The sequence below is a fragment of the Moschus berezovskii genome, chromosome Y (genome assembly GCF_049115385.1).
Source record: "Moschus berezovskii isolate FMDL1 chromosome Y, NW_MosBer_1.0, whole genome shotgun sequence".
Lineage (NCBI taxonomy): Eukaryota > Metazoa > Chordata > Mammalia > Artiodactyla > Moschidae > Moschus > Moschus berezovskii.
Window position 1 is genome coordinate 11,143,876 of NC_142489.1, and position 16,902 is coordinate 11,160,777.

Consider the following 16,902-nt stretch of genomic DNA (forward strand, 5'->3'; position numbering starts at 1 on the left):
TTTTTTAATGAAGAGCCTTCGTATTGTTCTCCATGGTGGCCGCGCCAATTTACATTCCCACTGACGGTGTGCGAGCGATCCCTTTTCTCTGCACCCTTTCCGGCTTGTGTTATTTGTAGACTTTACAGAATGATGGCCATTCTGACCGGTCAGAGGTGGTCCCTCATGGCGGCCTTGACGTGGCATTTCTCGAATATTAGTGATCAGCCACGTTGAGCATCTTTTCTCATGCCTGTTGGCCATCTCTATGCCGAGACTCATTTTTTACAAGGAGTTTGCCCTTAACCTGCATTCCTAGGTACAGTCGGTGCTCTTCAGTCAATTGTCTACAGGGACTGCACAAAGCTATCCTTAAGACCTGTGTGCTGACTCGCTGGCGTGCAGGGAACCGTGGGACAGTCATCTTAGTCACAGGGTACTGGGAAGACCGTCAGCGATTTAGATTTCCACATTTTCAGGACTCAGAGGGTCCCTCTCTGAGGTTAGTGTTGTCTGAATTGTTTATGTTCCAACGCGAGCACAGCAGAGCCTGGCTGTGAATGCCAGGCTGCCTTTTTGCTTAATACATATTTGATTGCGAGACTAGATGGGTGATTAATTGGCTGGGTCTCTGCCGCTTGTTGATCGCTCATTTTTAATCTCATGCATTGAAGCAACTGGACGTGGTCCTGGCCTCATCGGCTAAGCTTTCGATGCTGATGGAAGACCTCCGTTAACGCCTGCGGACCCTGATCGTGAGCATGACTCAGGACTGTGGAAAGTCAGTCTCAGTGGAGGTGGAGCCGTAAAGATGACACTTCTTTGTGCTTTCTGTTTTGGAGTTTTGGCTGTATTCTTCTTATGCTTTTGTGAATGATGTCTTCTTAATTTCATTTTCAGATTGTTGATTGGTACTTGCAGGATATTACATTTTCATGCAATAGGAGACCTTGTTTGGTTTTTTTTTTCTTCCTAGTTACAGGAAGAGATCTTTTTTTTTTTTTTTCTGGTTCACTGCCTGTGTTTGTGGCAGTGAGTTTGTATGGACGTGAAAGACCTTTTGAGGGCTTGTTTGCATCCTTTGGTTAGTCCCCAGTTTTTAGTTCCCCAGAACATCAGTAAGAGAGGCTGTTAGATTTAAAAAAAAAATTATTTAGACAATTTTCATTTAAGATGATTTAGTTTGGTTGGTTATAAACCACAGCACGTTCCAGAAACAGTGAGAAGTCCTGTGTACCGCCTCCTCCAACAGGACCGTTGTTACATAACTTCAGACCAACAGCCAAAGCAGGAAATCGGCATGGCGTAACATAGTTGCTTTGTCCATGGCCCCTGCTGGGAGTGCACCAGTTTCTGCTTGCACTCATTGGTGAAGGTACACGTTTTTAAAGATAAGCATACGTAATATCTTGTCTCGCAATCCTTGAGTGGAGGAAATGTGGAACAAAAGGGGATGGAATGAGTTAGGGCTTTAAACAGGCACCCGTTAAAAGATTCCCTTGACTTTCCTTGGCGGCCGAAGTGGACGGGACAGGTGGCAGCCCGCCTGCCCTGGAAGGCACAGGACGTTTTGGGTGGCTAAAACTCCAGATGTGTGCAGTGCCCGAGCTCCCATCGGGAGTGTGCTCCTTTGGTTTTCAATGCTCAGATAAGACAAGCCAGTTTCCAGCTCCGGCAGGGCGATGGGAGAACACAGTGCGGAAGAGAAACCCCCCCCCAACGTGTCTATTGCAACCCGAAATCATTGAGTCTGGCTTCATGTCCTTAATCAGTTGCCACGGCCCTTCTTCAGTAAATGGATGAAACAGCCCCTTCTGTTCCCGTTTGGCAGTGGTTTGCTATTACCCATGCCATCGAGATCCCTCTTTGGAATTTCTTCCTTCTTTTGGATGATGGAGTGCCACGCGTCTGGCTGGGACAGTGGAGATGCTATTAATAAACTGGTACATAGAATGGACGTGGCTCTCCTGCTCCGTGGAATGTGGTAGAATGGTTTTCTCTCCCCCCCGCCCATCTCTCCCCACTCCTCTTGGCTTGAAAGCAGACGTGTGTGGAAATGGTCAGTGATAGTCAGGAGACAGCCCGGAGATGCGTGGCTCCCTGTGGGGTCGCAGGGGTGGGACAGCATCTCTCATCTTGAGAGCCACCCTGTGTGCGTCCGACGCCCCGGGGTGCATCCCAGACGAGCTACTCAGGAACTCACTCAGGACAGTAGCTGTCACTCTGGGCATTGAGAAGCCCCCCCCTGCGGGGTGTGTGTGTGAGGTGTACGGTGCAGTTGCAGGAGCTGCTGCCGTGGCTTGAGCCCCTGAGACGTGATGATAAAGCTGGGAAGTTGGTTGTGAAGCTCACTGACACAGGGGAGGCTGTCAGATTCTTACAGAGGCTTGTGGGCTGAACCAGAAAGGGCGTGGTGGGCAGAAAGGAGATGACTGTTGGCTGGGACTGGGGAGCTGGGTGTCGCAGCTCAAGAGCACCGAGGGAGGGGGTTCAGGACTGCTTCTGGGGCTCCTGGAAATGCTCTGTTGATTGAGCTGATGACCGCTGCACGAGTCTGTGAGTCTACTGAAAGCTCTTCACTTGCACACCTTCCACTGGGTGAATTGTCTTGGTATGTGCTTTCTATCTCAGTAACGCTATTTTGGAAAAGACCCTGATGCTGGGAAAGATTGAAGGCGGGAGGAGAAGGGGATGACAGAGGATGAGATGGCTGGAGGGCATCACCGACTTGATAAGACATGAGTTTGAGCAAGCCCCGGGAGTTGGTGATGGACAGGGAGGCCTGGCGTGTTGCACTCCATGGGGGTTGCAAAGCGTCATACACGACCGCACAGAACTGAACTGATGTCAGTTTCGTGAAAGGTGATGAGGGTGGCTTTGAGGGTAGCCCTGTTTTCAAAGCATTTCCTACCCCCTCAATATTCAGAAGCACACTTTACAAGTCTGCAGCCCAGACGCTGCAGTCCATGGGCTTGCAAAGAGGTGGACGTGACTGAGCGACGGAACAGCAACCGCATTACGTCCATGGACCTTCCGTCATGCATTTGGAAAAAATTACTTAGCTCTCCTTTGTGACGCTGGAGAGTCACGGGGGACCAGAGTCGGACACGACTTAGCGACTGAACAACAGGAGTTGTTTGAAAACGGATTCGGGACCGCTTTCATACTTTGTGCTGTGAACATCCATCCTGTGGTCACGTGTGGCGGTCAGCACCCCCACGTGCAAGGACAGGGTGTGACTGCGCGTGTGGGGAGAGCAGATTCAGAGATTTCGGCTCCGGAAAACACGTCCCGGTCTGTTATCTCCGCTCCGGCCCCAGTTAGGAACCAGGCGTCCACAGTGAGTGGGCAGAGAGCGGCTGCTATCAGCGGAAGTGGGGCGGTGTCCTCTCTGTGTGTACATTTTCCCTTCTCTCTGCCCGCTTTGACTCCTCTCCTTCTAGCAAACAGCCAGCCAAGAGAAAGCGTGAGATTTGGGGGGGGGAGGGGGAGGGGGCGTGGCATGCTGCTTTCATTTAGAACAAAATACACATCCGGGAGGGGAAACAAAGCTTCTCACCCTTCCACCACAGAGATAAAGATGGAAACATCAAAGAGGGAGACTTGTAAAGCGTCCTTCTGAATATTGAGGGGTAGGAAGAATTTTGAAAACAGGGGTACCTCAAGTCACCCTCATCACCTTTCGTGAAACTGACATCAGTTCAGTTCTGTGCAGTCGCGTCCAGCTCTTTGCGACCCCATGGACTGCAGCACGCCAGGCCTCCCTGTCCATCACCAACTCCTGGAGCTTACTCAAATTCATTTCCATCGAGTCAGTGATGCCATCCAACCATCTCATCCTCTGTCGTCCCCTTCTCCTGCCTTCAGTCTTACCCAACATCAGAGTCTTTTCCAAGGAGTTAGCTCTTTGCATCAGGTGGCCAAAGGATTGGAGTTTCATCTTCGGCATCAGTCCTTCGGATGAAGATTGAGGGTGGTTCCTTTCCCCACCGTGGAGGGGAAATGCTTGACTCATGTGTGTGCTCATCTGCGTGACCCCCAGTTCTGTGGTTTGCTCTCCAGTGAATCTTGCTTGGAAATGATTACAAGTGCATCCTTCGAAGTCATGTGAACTGTTTCTCCATTCATAAGCAGAGCTCTGTTTAAAAAAAAAGCACATCCAGGTGGTCATTTCATTTTCCTAACACTCAGCGGTTTTTGCCACCAGCTTGTGCAGTTGGCCCTGTGGTTAAGCTAATCAGGGAATGACTGAAATTAACCAGCGGGGGCGACGGAGCGGAGATGGCAGTCAGGGAAGACATGGAGTTTGTGTCTCCCCGGGAGCTTAGCAGGCATTAGTTGGGGGCCTCGGGCAGAAGGCAGACAAGACAGCCCCAGGGACCACCAGGGGTTGTTATTTTTTATTTTGTTCCGGTTATTTTTGTTTTTATCTTTTTTTTTTTTAATCTCCTTTTTTTTTTCTTTGTATTCCTCCTGAAATCCCACTGCTTGTGGGATCATGGTTCATGGGCCAGGGATCCGTCCTGAGCCCGAGGTTGGAGCACTGAGTCTGAAAATGCTGGACTAACAGAGACACCCCCCGCCAGGCCCCAAAGAATAGTAATCAGAGTGTCTTCATCTCAACACCAAGACCCAGCCCCAATCAACTGCCCAAAAACTCCACCACTGGCACCCTCAGGCCAAACAGCTAGTGAGACAGGGACACAGTTTCCAACCCATCAAAAAAGAAGAAAAAAAAAAAAAGTATGAAAGTGCCGGTCAGGTTTAAAAAACATCAGTACTTAGTCTCCTAAAGAAAGGTCGTCTACCATTGTCTAAACAGCTGTCTGGTTTTTTTTTTTTTTTTTTGCTAGATTGGGGTGATGGTTGGAGCTCTCGTGGTGGGTGGGGCGCGGTCGTAGAGTTTGTGGGATCTTGTTTCCTGACCAGGGATCAAACCCAGGCCCCCTGCGTGGAGATTGCAGTCTTCACCGCTGGAGAGCCAGGGAGGCCCCTGAAGAGTTATCCTTTGCTACTTTGTTGCTGTGGATCAGTCACGTGTCTTCCTCGTAAGCAGGTGTGCAGGCACACAGCAGTGAGCAACAGCAGGAGAGGCAGGCTGGGGATTGAAAGAGCCTCCTCAGGAAGTGGCTCGGGAGCGTGGGGAGGAGGGATCCCCTCCCCCTTGCCCCAGTGGAACCAGCGTTCCTTCGTGTGTTTCATCTGCAGGCAGAGGATTTCTTGGTGTGACTTCCTGCGTGTTGCAACCAGAGCAGCCTGTCCCGCCTCTGACCTCTGCTGTTTGGACTCCAGCCTCATTCCCGGGTACCCGGTGCGTTCTCAGTGGCCAGGGTCACGTCCCCAGCTTGGCACCTGAACCGGGACTTTGGGGCTGAAGTTAGGGGTGTGGCCAAGGTGGGGAGGGAAGGACATGTGGTTTTTTTGGGTGCCCGCTAATCGCAGGCAGGAAGGAACATCTGCCCTCCCTGAGCCTACATGAGACATCCACATCCATGGAAAGGCTCTTCCTTGTTTGGCAAGCGGGGCAACCAAACTCAGGGCAGTGATGTGCCAGGTCACCAAGATGGAACAGGGACTTCAGGGTCCATGCTCTCTGCAGGGCAGGGCTGTGTTTCTCAACCGCCCGAGGTTTATTCACCCCGAGTTCATGGCACTGATTGCTCGCAGGATTCCACAGGGACCTCGGGACTCGGGATGGGGGTCACTGGCCGGGTAGCTGGAGGCCTGGGCTGGGTGCATGGGAGCCCTGGAAAAATTGGACGGTGTCCGGTTCAAAAACCAAGCCACATCTTGAGACAGGCTTCCTTGAGGGCAGAGGCCAGCCTGGGCCTGCCACCTGTTTTGGTACAGCCTGCGAGCTCAGAATGGTTTTGTCTTTTTAAACGGCTGGAAAAAGCCTCATATTCTGTCACACGTGAAAATGCTATGAAATTCCCAGTTTTGCTGGAACCCAGCCACACCTGCTCGTTCAGATAGCATCTGTGGTTGGTTGCCTTCTCCCTTCAGAGGTCGTTACAGCAGAGTTTCCCTCGGGCCCCTGGAAGCCTCCCGTGTTGATTCTCTGGCCCTTTCAGAACCAGCCTGAAAGGGGAGCAGAAACGTTGGGATCCCTGCCTGTCCGACTCTGCAACCCCGTGGACTTATAGCCTGCCAGGCTCCTCTGTCCATGGGGATTCTCCAGGCAAGAATACTGGAGTGCGTTACTGTGACCTCCTCCAGGGGATCTTCCTGACCCAGGGGTCGAACCCATGTCTCATGCATTGCAAGAAGATTCTTTACCAGGTGAGAAACTCGGGAACCTGGTATTCCACCATTAGAGAATCACGTGTTTGACATGAAACCATGTCCCAGTTAAGATGTGATGGTCGCAGGAAAGGTAGAGTACATTAAACTGTGTGTGTGTGTGTGTGTGTGTGTGTAAAGTTGCTCAGTCCTGTCTGACTCTTTGTGATTTCACAGACTGTAGCCCCTCCAGGCTCCTCTGGCCATGGAATTTTCCAGGCAAGAATACTGCAGTGGGTTGCCGTGCCCTCCTGCAGGGGATCTTCCTGGCCAAGGGATGGAACCCGGCTCTCTCACATTGCAGGCAGATTTCTCACTGTGTGAGCCACCAGGGAAGCCCACATTCAGCTGTATCAGTCACATACGTGGCAGGGTTGCAGTGGATGGGGCTCTGGCTTCATCAAAGCAGATCAGGGCTTGTGCATCAAAAGAGGGCTAACGGGGTGCTCCTGTGCTTAGGGGTGAAAGGTTGTCGCTAGGAGCCGTGAATGATGCCGGGATTCTTGGGCCTCCGAAGGACAGGAATTTGTTCCGGGGCCTTTGACGAGACTTCATGGCTCAGAGCTTCAGTGCAATAAAATTTTAGTAATAAAGTATAAAAGATGGAGAAAGCTTCTGACATAGACACCCCCCACCCTGCTAATTTTTAGCAAGAAGTTTTATACCTGTTTGCAAGCTGCTAAATTAGAGGAAGGAAATGTCTCAAAGCTCAGAGAATGGCACCAGCCCCCTCACCCAGAAGATGCCTTCTGAGATAACTTTGGCACCAGGTGAGTTATCCCGGGCCATGAAACGATTGACGTGAACCTTGAAGAAAGGCAGATATCTAAGCAAATGCGTAGTTTCATTAACATCGCTGTAAGGAAATGGCAACCCACTCCAGTGTTCTTGCCTGGAGAATCCCAGGGACAGAGGAGCCTGTTGGGCTGCCGTCTATGGGGTCACACAGAGTCGGACACGACTGATGTGACTTAGCAGCAGCAGCAGCAGAGGACATTTCCACGAGTAAAATATATTGATTTGTTGAGCCATTATGGGTTCTGAGTCTTAGGCTGAACGGACTTGAAGAAAGACAGAATCTAGGGTAAATATCGACTTCATTAACATAGCTTCAGAAAAACATTTTCTTAAGAAAAACGCATTGGTGAGCTCACGGTTTGAGAAAAGTGAAGTTCAGGTGGAATTGGGTGTCGTCATGGCAACGCAGAGTTTTACAAGAAACCTTTAAATTTTGTATAGAGCAAGGGGGGAAAAAAAGTTCTGACACTTGTGGTGTGTTTCCTCCTGCCGATTAAGAGAGAGAGAAAAAATTGTCTGACACTTTACAGCCAGTTTCGTCCACTTGGGGACCCGTGGCCTTCCTGCCCGTAACTTTCTCAGTGGGAGAAGAGAGGAAGTTGGGTCATCTAGAAGAGACCTTTGTCAGAACTTGCCTGGTGTCCAGTGGCTAAGACTCTGCGCTCCCAATGCAGGGGGGGGTTCGATTCCTGCCCAGGGAGCTGGGTTCCGCATGATGCAACTGAAGACTCTGCATGCTTACAGCTAAGATCAGGCACCGCCACACAAACAAAAACTCCCCCGAAAGAGACCTTTGTTCGTGTCCTGGTTTTTCTTCATCCCCATCTCAGTCACCCGGAGGCTGGGAGTTGCTGGTGGACAAAGGCCACAGCTAAGCTCCATCTGCAAAGGATGAGAGGGTTGGATGGTATCACCGACGCGATGGACATGAGTTTGAGTGAGCGCCACGAGTTGGTGATGGACAGGGAGGCCTGGCGTGCTGCCGTCCATGGGGTCGCAAAGAGTCGGACACGATTGAGCGACTGAACTGAACTGAAGCTCCTCTCCTCCGAGGAAGATGTTCTGCTCGATGTACGTCCAGGGGACAGCCCAGTGCCATTGGCGCTCAGAACGCAATTGAAAGGCAGGGCCCACCACTGGGAGGTGGTGCAGCTAGGATTTGGTGTGCGGTCTTCTTCCTGGGTGCCGACCACATTCTAGCACCTTCCGCGGAAGGCTTGGCTTAACGTACTGACGGCGGTGACCCATTTCTTGCCTTTCTACACATTTTTGTGTTTTTTTAATATGGATCGGTTTTTAAAAGTCTGTTGGATTGGATACAATATTGCTTCTGTTTTATGTTTTTTGTGTTTTTTTTTTATATGCATGAATATTTTAAAGTCTTCTTTGACTTCCATACAATATTGCTTCTGTTTTCTGTTTTGGTTTTTCTGGCCTCCAGGCAACGTGGGACTTTAGCTCCTGGATCAGGGGTGGATCCTGTACCCTTTGCATTGGAAGGCAGAATTTATTAACCACTGGACCACCAGGGAAGTACGTTACCCACTGGCGTTTTTCTGGGTTGCTTCTCCTGAAGGCTGGAGTTTTCCAGGGGGCGCTAGTGGTAAAGAACCCACCTGCACAAGCCAGGAGATTTGAGAGACCCAGGTTCTAGCCCTGGGTCTGGAAGATCCCCTGGAGGAGGAAGTGGCAACCCACTCCAGTGTTCTTGCCTGGGGAATCCCCTGGACGGAGGAGCCTGGCGGATTGCAGTCCATGAGGTCGCAAAGGATTGGACTTGACTGAACCAACTTAGCATGCCCGTGCTAGAAGAACTTTTCTGATAATCCAGTGCAGCCTTGGACGATGTCACACCTGTAGTTTGGAGCCCGCTTTACTTTCCAATTTCTTCTTTAAACCTGTCTCATGTTGATGGACATGGTACGAAGCCAGGGTGTCCCATTAGCTATGGTATCCTGGGTGGCTTCTGTTTTCCTTCCCATTTATTTGCTTTTCTTTCTAGATTTCTCAAACCCTCATTACAATGTGCTGGAGGCATCCACCTCTTCTGGTTGGGAGTGACATGGAGGAGGGACATTGGGACAAGGGGTAAAGTTGAGGCTTTAAAAGCAACAGTGACAGAGCTCGGGGAGGCTATCGCTGGTGGCTCAGATGATAAAGAATCGGCCTGAACTGCGGGAGAAGCCAGTTCGATCCCTGGGTCGGGAAGATCCACTGCAGGATTCTTGGCTGGAGAATCCCACGGACAGAGGAGCCTGGTAGGCTGTCATACATGGGGTCACAGAGTCAGACACGTCTGAACAACTGACAGACACACATACACACACACAGCCCAGATCTTCTTCCCCTATTAACCTACTTTGAAAGCTGCCAGAAGAATCGTAGTGTGGAAATTTCTCTGCTTTTTCCTGTGCTCCTCTGACAACATCTACAAATAACCTCAGGGAGAGCTGGGCACATGGTCCTTTGATCTCCTTGGCCTGGGAGGTATCGGGGTAGGAACCGAGGCTCCCAAGGGCCTTGGTGTTCTTTGGGAGATGGTGGATGGAGCCAGCTACTCTTATTTTTCTGGCCCCGCTCCTGTCTGCCATTTCTTGTCCCTTTAAATATGCTGTGTCCACACCTTCCCTTCCTGTCCCAGGAGCTGGAACACGTGTGTGGGAGCACGGAACAGGACGGATCACAGCGCTGTCGGGAGCGGGTCGGACTGGGGTGCTCGGCTGTTTTAAGCATGAAGTAGAAGAGCCTTAAAGAAGGGCCTCCTGTTCTAGATGAACAAGTGTGTGAGAGGGCCTGTGCTTCAGTTGGACATCGAGGTGGCGGAGGGGTTGGGTTGCATCTGTAGCAGCGGGTGTCTCGGGTGCCCTGGAGCTTCAGTGTGGCAATTGCTTCAGCCAAGAGTGGGTGAAGTGCCCTGGAGCTCTGGGATGGGGGAGCCCAGGCAGCAATGAAGCGGGGCAGGTCTGGGGAGGAGAGCCGTGAAGGAGGGTGTCCACAGGAGCACAGGGAGCCGCAGGAGGTGGGAGGGAGCAGCTGGAGAAGCAGGAGCTCTCGGGCCTGCAGAGGTGGTTCAGCACCTAGAAGTTGGGAACCACCTGTGAGAAGCTGACGGTGGTTTTCGGCATTGCGGAGCAGCCGCTGGAGACGGGGTGACGGACGAGAGGCCAGAGGCAGCTGGGTGCATGCATCTTCTGGGAGGTCCAGCCCTGAAGGTCAGCAGAGAAGTGGAACAGCCTTTGGGCTTCCCTGGTGGCTCAGTAGGTCAAGAGTCTGCCTTCAGCGCTGGAGACTCAGGTTTGATCCCTGGGTGGGGAAAGGTTTCCCTGTAGAAGGCAACCCACTCCAGTATTGCCTGGAGAATCCCCATGGACAGAGAGGACCCTGGCGGGCTACAGTCCATGGGTTACAAAGAGCGGGACACGACTGAGCGTCTAAGCACACACCAAACAGCCTTTGGGAAGTAAGCTAATGTGCAGACGGGGGTTTTAGTGTAGGGGAACACTGGGTGATTGGGTGGACGCTAACAGGAGGTGAGGGCTTCCCTGGTACCTTGGACCAGAAAGAATCCACTTGCAATGCAGGAGACGTGGATTCGATCCCTTGGTTGCAAGGATTCCCTGGAGAAGGGCATGGTGACCCACTCCAGTATTCTTGCCTGGAGAATCCCATGGACAGAGGAGCCTGGCGGGCTACAGTCCATGGGGTCACAAAAGAGCTGGACACAACTGAGCAATTAGTGCTTTTTTTTTTTTAACAGGATGTGAGAGGTTCAGGAGTTGACATACAGGATGCAGGCTGTATTTCTCTCCTTTGGAAAAGGAGAGGTGGGTACTTCTCTTCTGAGGCACATGAGAAGGTGGTGAAGGTGTAGACTTTCAGAGGGACGGATTCGAAAATGATTTCTCTTTAAAAGTTTTGCCAAAGGATGACCAAATATGAAGGTCTCGGTTTTGTAAGAGAGCCAAGGGTCCTGACCCAAAGGAAGCCAGACGTTTTGGGGCCAGCTGATGCAGGAGACGAATTAGGCTTTCAGACTGTGCTTCGGGACAGAGGCTGTGAGCTTGGCGATGTCTCTCCTTCCTGCCTGCCCTTGTCTGCGATCACCAGCCGTACTTGGAATCAGAAGAGTCCTGTTCTGTCTGTCCTAGATAAGACTTTCTGTTTAACAGGGTGTTTGAGCTCACTGCTTGGGTTCTTAAAAATCAATGGATTGGGATTTCTCTGGGGGTACAGTGGCGAAAGAGTCCACACTCCCAGTGCAGGGGACCTGAATTGTACAGTCAGATCCCATGTGCTGCACCTAAGACCCAAGTGGTGGTGGTTTAGTCGCTGAGTCGTGTCTGACTCTGTGTGAGTCCCCATAGACTGTAAGCCCACCAGGCTCCTCTGTCCATGGGATTCTCCAGGCCAGAATACTGGAGTGGGTTGCCATTCCCTTCTCCAGGGGGTCTTTCCCCAGCCCAGGGATGGACCCCGGGTCTCCTGCACTGCAGGCGGATTCTTTACCAACTGAGCCACCAGTGTGTGTGTTTGTGTATGTGTATGGGCTTCCCTGGTGGCTCAGTTGGTAAAGACCCAGTGCATCAAGTAAATAATTAAAGAGAGAAGAAATAAAAAGGCTTGAAGCAATTGCTCGAAGATGGGCTCATTGAGCAAACGCTGTCCGGCAGGGCTTTTTCCGCCGTGATGACACATATCTGTACCCTTGCTCTCTGGTATGGGAGCCGCTGGCCACTTGCTGGTGTGGATTTACGGGGTGTCTCCTGAGCCAGCAGGATGAGGGCTTCTGTAATGTCCTATCAGCAGAGCCTCCGGGGGCCAGGGCTTGGGGAAGCTGAAAGTAGCTGGTGGGAAAATGGCCTGGGTGGGGTGAACACAGAGGATTGGTAAGGGGGAAAGTCTGTGCTCATGGCCCCTGCGAACCAAAGCTGGGCTAGCTATCTTTTCCTCTTTTCCTCTCTTCTGGCTTCTGTTCGTGTCTTTGTATTTACGTTTTATCTTTGGCTGTGCTGGACCTTTGTTGCTGCGTGCAGGCTTTCTCTAGTTGTAGTGACTGGGGGGGGGGGGCACCGTTCCTTGCTTGGGGTTCTCAGTCTGCCGGTTTCTTTCGTTGCAGACCTCAGGCTCTAGGCGTGCAGGCATCCATAGCGTCAGCCCTCGGGTTCAGTACTTGTGGCTCCGAGGCCCTGCAGAGTACAGGCTCACTAGTTAGGGCACGTGGGCTTAGTTGCATCAGGGATCCCACCCCTCCCAAATTGGCAGACAGATTCTCACCCACGGCGTCCCCAGGGAAATCCTAGCTTTTCTGTTTCTACTTAACTCTGCTTTTGACGTTCAGTCGCTCAGTCGTGTCCGACTCTCTGCGACCCCATGGACTGCAGCACACCAGGCCTCCCTGTCCTTCACCAACTCCTGGAGTTTGCGCAAACTGCTGTCCGTCGAGTCGGTGATGCCATCCAGCCATCTCATCCTCTGTCGCCCCCTTCTCCTCCTGTCTTCAGTCTTTCTCAACATGAAGGTCTTTTCCAGTGAGTCAGTTCTTCACATCAGGTGGCCAGAGGATTGGAGTTTCAGCTTCAGCATCAGTCCTTCTGATGAATATTCAGGACTGATCTCCTTTAGGATGGATTGGTTGGATCTCCTTGCAGTGCAGGGGAGTCTCAGGAATCTTCTGCAACACCGCAGTTTGAAAGCATCCATTCTTCGGCTCTCAGCCTTCTTTATGGTCCAACTCTCTCACATCTGTACATGATAACTGAGAAAACCATAGCTTTGACTGTATGGACCTTTGATGGCAAAATGATGTCTCTGCATTTGGAAATGCTGTCTAGGTTTGCGATAGCTTTCCTTCCACAGAGGAAGCATGTTTTAATTTTCTACTTATTTTCTTACATATTAAGAGGAGATGGGGACGACAGAGGATGAGATGGTTGGATGGCACCATCGACTCGATGGACATGGGTTTGGGTGGACTCCAGGAGTTGGTGATGGACAGGGAGGTCTGGCGTGCTGTGATTCATGGGGTTGCCAAGAGCCGGACACGACTGAGCCACTGAACCGAACTGAAACTGCAGGAAGCTTGGAATTACCTGGTTTCTCTGCTCATCCTGGAGAACTGATCAGTACCAGGGGCCTTTGCTAATTCGTTGTTAATGGATCACTGCTGGCCGTCTCTGACGACAGCAGGGAGGAGGAGTTGAACTTGCTCTCCTTGGGTTTGGGGAGGGCAGGAGAACGCCACAGCACACACATCTCCGTTTCCTGTCCCTGCTCAGCAGCCCCCATCTTTAAATATCAACTCTTGTCAAGCCCTCCACCCTCTCTGTGGACATTTCAGCCTTGAGAAAGGAAAAGATCATCTCGAACTTTCCGTCTGCGCGCCAGGGGGTCGGAGCTCATCAGCGTGGGCTCGGTTGTGTGTGCGCCAGCAAGCAGTCACGTGGTTTGGGCAATCTGTTAAAAACGCATCGGTTTTGTCGGGAGAGAAAAAAAAAATCCCTCACAGCTCTGTCTCCTGCAGCCTCCTCAAGGCCTTTTAGTCTAGCGCTGCAAGTGCAAGCCGAGCGTCATAAAAGAGGAAATAATAGCAGAATCCATTGCTTGTCTGGGAGCTCGTCGCTCTGTTTGTGTGTCTTTCCCCACTCATCTGGCCCTTTTGCAGAGAACACTTCCCTAGTCCCCTGCCTTCCCCTCTCTGCAGAGCAGCCCCGCACCACGTGCCGTCTGCCGTCCCCCCCTCCCCCGTTTGGCAGAGGCGCCGTGAATGCCAGATTGTGTGGGACCCCCTTCGCCTTGCCCTGGCTACTCCAGCACCCTCTTCTCCTACCAGGCCCACTTGTCCTGGGACTCGGGTTTGTGCCCCGCCCGAGGGGCTCCGCAGAAACCCCCATGCAGGCAGCAGCATGGGAGGGGGAAGGCATTGCAGCCTGTCCCTGCTTGTTCATCCTAACTTCAGAGTCCAGTGCCCGTGGCTCTGAACAGCTTGCTTATTTGAGCCTTTCGCTTCCCTGGTGGCTAGGATGCTAAAGAATCCGCGTGCGGTGCAGGAGACCCAGGTTCAGTCCCTGGGTCGGGAAGATCCCCTGGAGAAGGCAGTGGCAACCCGCTCCAGTATTCTCGTCTGGAGAATCCCATGGACAGAGGAGCCTTGTGGGCTACAGTCCACGGGGTCTCAAAGAGTCAGACACGATTGAGTGACTAAGCACACACACGTCACTATCCATCTGCACCATGTGTTCATCTTCCCAGACTGAAAGTCTGTCCCCATTAAATACCAACTCCCCGTCTCCCGACCTGGCCCCCAGTGCTTTGTCTTTATGTATCTGAGTATATTGTAGGTGCTTCCCGTCCCTGGAATCACACAGCACTTGTCCTGTAATCTGCTGCTTTCACTTGATATCATGACCTCAGGGTTCACCCCTGTTGCCGCAGGTGTCAGAATTCACTTCTTATTTTTTTTAAAGTGCTGAATCCTATGTCACTGTATGGACAGATCTCATTGTATTTATCCACTCATCTGTGGATGGGCATTGTGGTCCCTTCTGCGGGAAGAGGGGTGTTCCCCAGTTTCTTGGCTGCAGACCAGAGACCAGTACCTCTGTCTGATGACCAGTGGTGGCATTAGATTAGAAATACAGTGAGTAATAAATGTCCTGCACTTCAGTCTTCCCCAAGCCACCCCCCACACGCCCACCCCACCCGCTTCCTGGTCTCTGGAAAAACTGTCTTCCGTGAAACCAGTCCCTGGTGCCAAAAACGGTGGGGAATCGTTGCTTTATACTTTTTTTGGCTGTTGGGACTGCTCTCCATCTGAGTGTACAAACATCTCTTCGAGATCCACTTTCAGTTCTGTAATGTGTGCTTTTGAACACGATCAGCTGAGCAGCTCATTCGTGTCCGACTCTTTGCGACCCCAGGGACTGCAGCACACCAGGCCTCCCTGTCCATCAGCAACTCCTGGAGTTGACTCAAACTCGGGTCCATGAGTCGCTGATGCTATTCAACCATCTCATCCCCTGTCGTCCCCTTCTCCTCCCACCTTCAATCTTTCCCAGCATCAGGGTCTTTTTCCAACGATTCAGTTCTTTGCATCAGGTGGCCAAAGTATTGGAGTTTCAGCTTCAACATCAGTCCTTCCAGTGAAGATTGAGAGCACGACCTAGCAATGCCTTTAACCACTGCCATCATTTCAAAGTAGCCGTGGGTGTCAGTGGTATTTTTTTAAAGTGTTTGAGACATCTGAAAGCTGATCCAAAAATGCCTGTAGGGTCCTACCGGTATCTGAGAATCTCAGGCTCTGAAGTTTTCACGAGAGCCCATTGCCCACGTTTCTAATGCATTTACTGATGGAATTACGTGAAAGGTGAAGGAAAATAAAGTTCTTGCTTCTCCCCAGCCCCCATTGATGTTCACGGACACTCTTGACCTGTGGCCTGCGGGTCCGTTCCACTGTGGTCTGCAGACCGGGTTTCCCAGGACGCACGTGGGACCTGCCTCCTCTGTTCACTGCGGGAACCCCCACCTCTGCTCTGTTGGCTCCAGCTGGTATCCCAGCTACGGAAAATGCTTGCTCAGCTGTGGGGCAAGCTTCCCTCTCCCCCGCTCATGTGTTCATTTATCCCACAAATAGCTTGGTCTGCACTACGTGCTGAGCGCTTCCCTGGGTGCTTGGGGTGCCCGGGACAGCGGACACAGGAGGGATGAGCAAGCGTATACACTGAGATTGACTGGATCTCAGCAGTGATGAGAGTCACGGGCAAATGCTGGTGGCCGTGAACAAAGTCTCTCCTCCTTAGTCACGCTGAGGGGGAGCGTCTTAAGGTGGTCGGACCGGAGAAAGGACTGGAGTCGGAATGCATGCCCAGGCAAGGAGCAGCTTGTGCAAAGGCCCTGAGATTGCCCGGAGCGGAGGCGTCCAGGGAGAGAGGGGACGGACTGGCCCCTTTGCTGGGTGTCTGGCGACTGACTTAGAAGTTAGTTCTGTCCTGGGAGTATTGAGCAGTAGCTCGGTGGGGAATACCAGGCTGATGTCTGCTCTGTCTTCTCAGTGGAGAGAGTTGGAGGCAGTCAGGAAGGGAAGAGCATTGAGTGACACTGCCTACTAGAATATTTCGCAGGAGTGTTTCCTTGGCCCGGGGCGGGTGGCCCAGGACACTGGGAAGGGAGGGGATCGGTTAGAGACAAGACTTTGGAAATTTGGTTCGATGTCTTGGGTAGGCTCCGTTGGTTAAAGAAGCCCCCTGCCAAGCAGCAGACTCAAGTTCGATCCCTGGGTCGGGAAGATTCCCTTGGAGGAGGGCATGGCAACCTGCTCCAGTATTCTCGCCTGGAGAAATCCCATGGACAGAGGAGCCTGGAGGGCTACAGTCCATGAGGTCGCAAAGAGTCAGAGATGACCGAGGACAGAATCTTGATTTCTGCCACCCTTCTCCTCCATTTTTGTTTTCCTGTCACAGAAATCCATGACGACCCGATCCTTCTTAACGCGTTTATATTCCTGTCTTAAGGTGTATTCCTTTTAAATCTCTTTGAGACTTGAGGGCAGAGCTTTAGCTTTCCTGGCTTTGAGTGTTAACGATCCAACCCATATTTTATTGAGCGGATAGTAGCATTCTTTTCTTTTTCTGGGTCCTGCGTTCCTTGGTGTTTGCACACGTTTCCTGATGAGAACAGTGCAAGCATCACTCTAACTTGTAAGAGAGGACGTTGTGGGGACCCTCTGAGCTGGAGCGTCTGTTCCTGGACCTTCCCTGGAGTCTCTCGACTCGGGGTGGGGGGGGCTATCATTGCTATATAAGAAAGCATTCTCACTATTTGCATTTATAGAGTTTGCTTTTTTAAAAA

The 16,902-nt window shown here is 51.7% G+C and overlaps 1 protein-coding gene across 1 annotated transcript in view; it reads left to right on the forward strand.

The window, feature by feature from the left end:
- Nucleotides 1-16,902, forward strand: part of LOC129534938 (F-box-like/WD repeat-containing protein TBL1X) — a 259,363-nt gene that overhangs the window by 28,412 nt on the left and 214,049 nt on the right. Inside the window, 1 exon segment of the mRNA XM_088834558.1 lies at nucleotides 5,188-5,290. The gene's annotated coding sequence lies outside the window, so the exon portion shown is untranslated.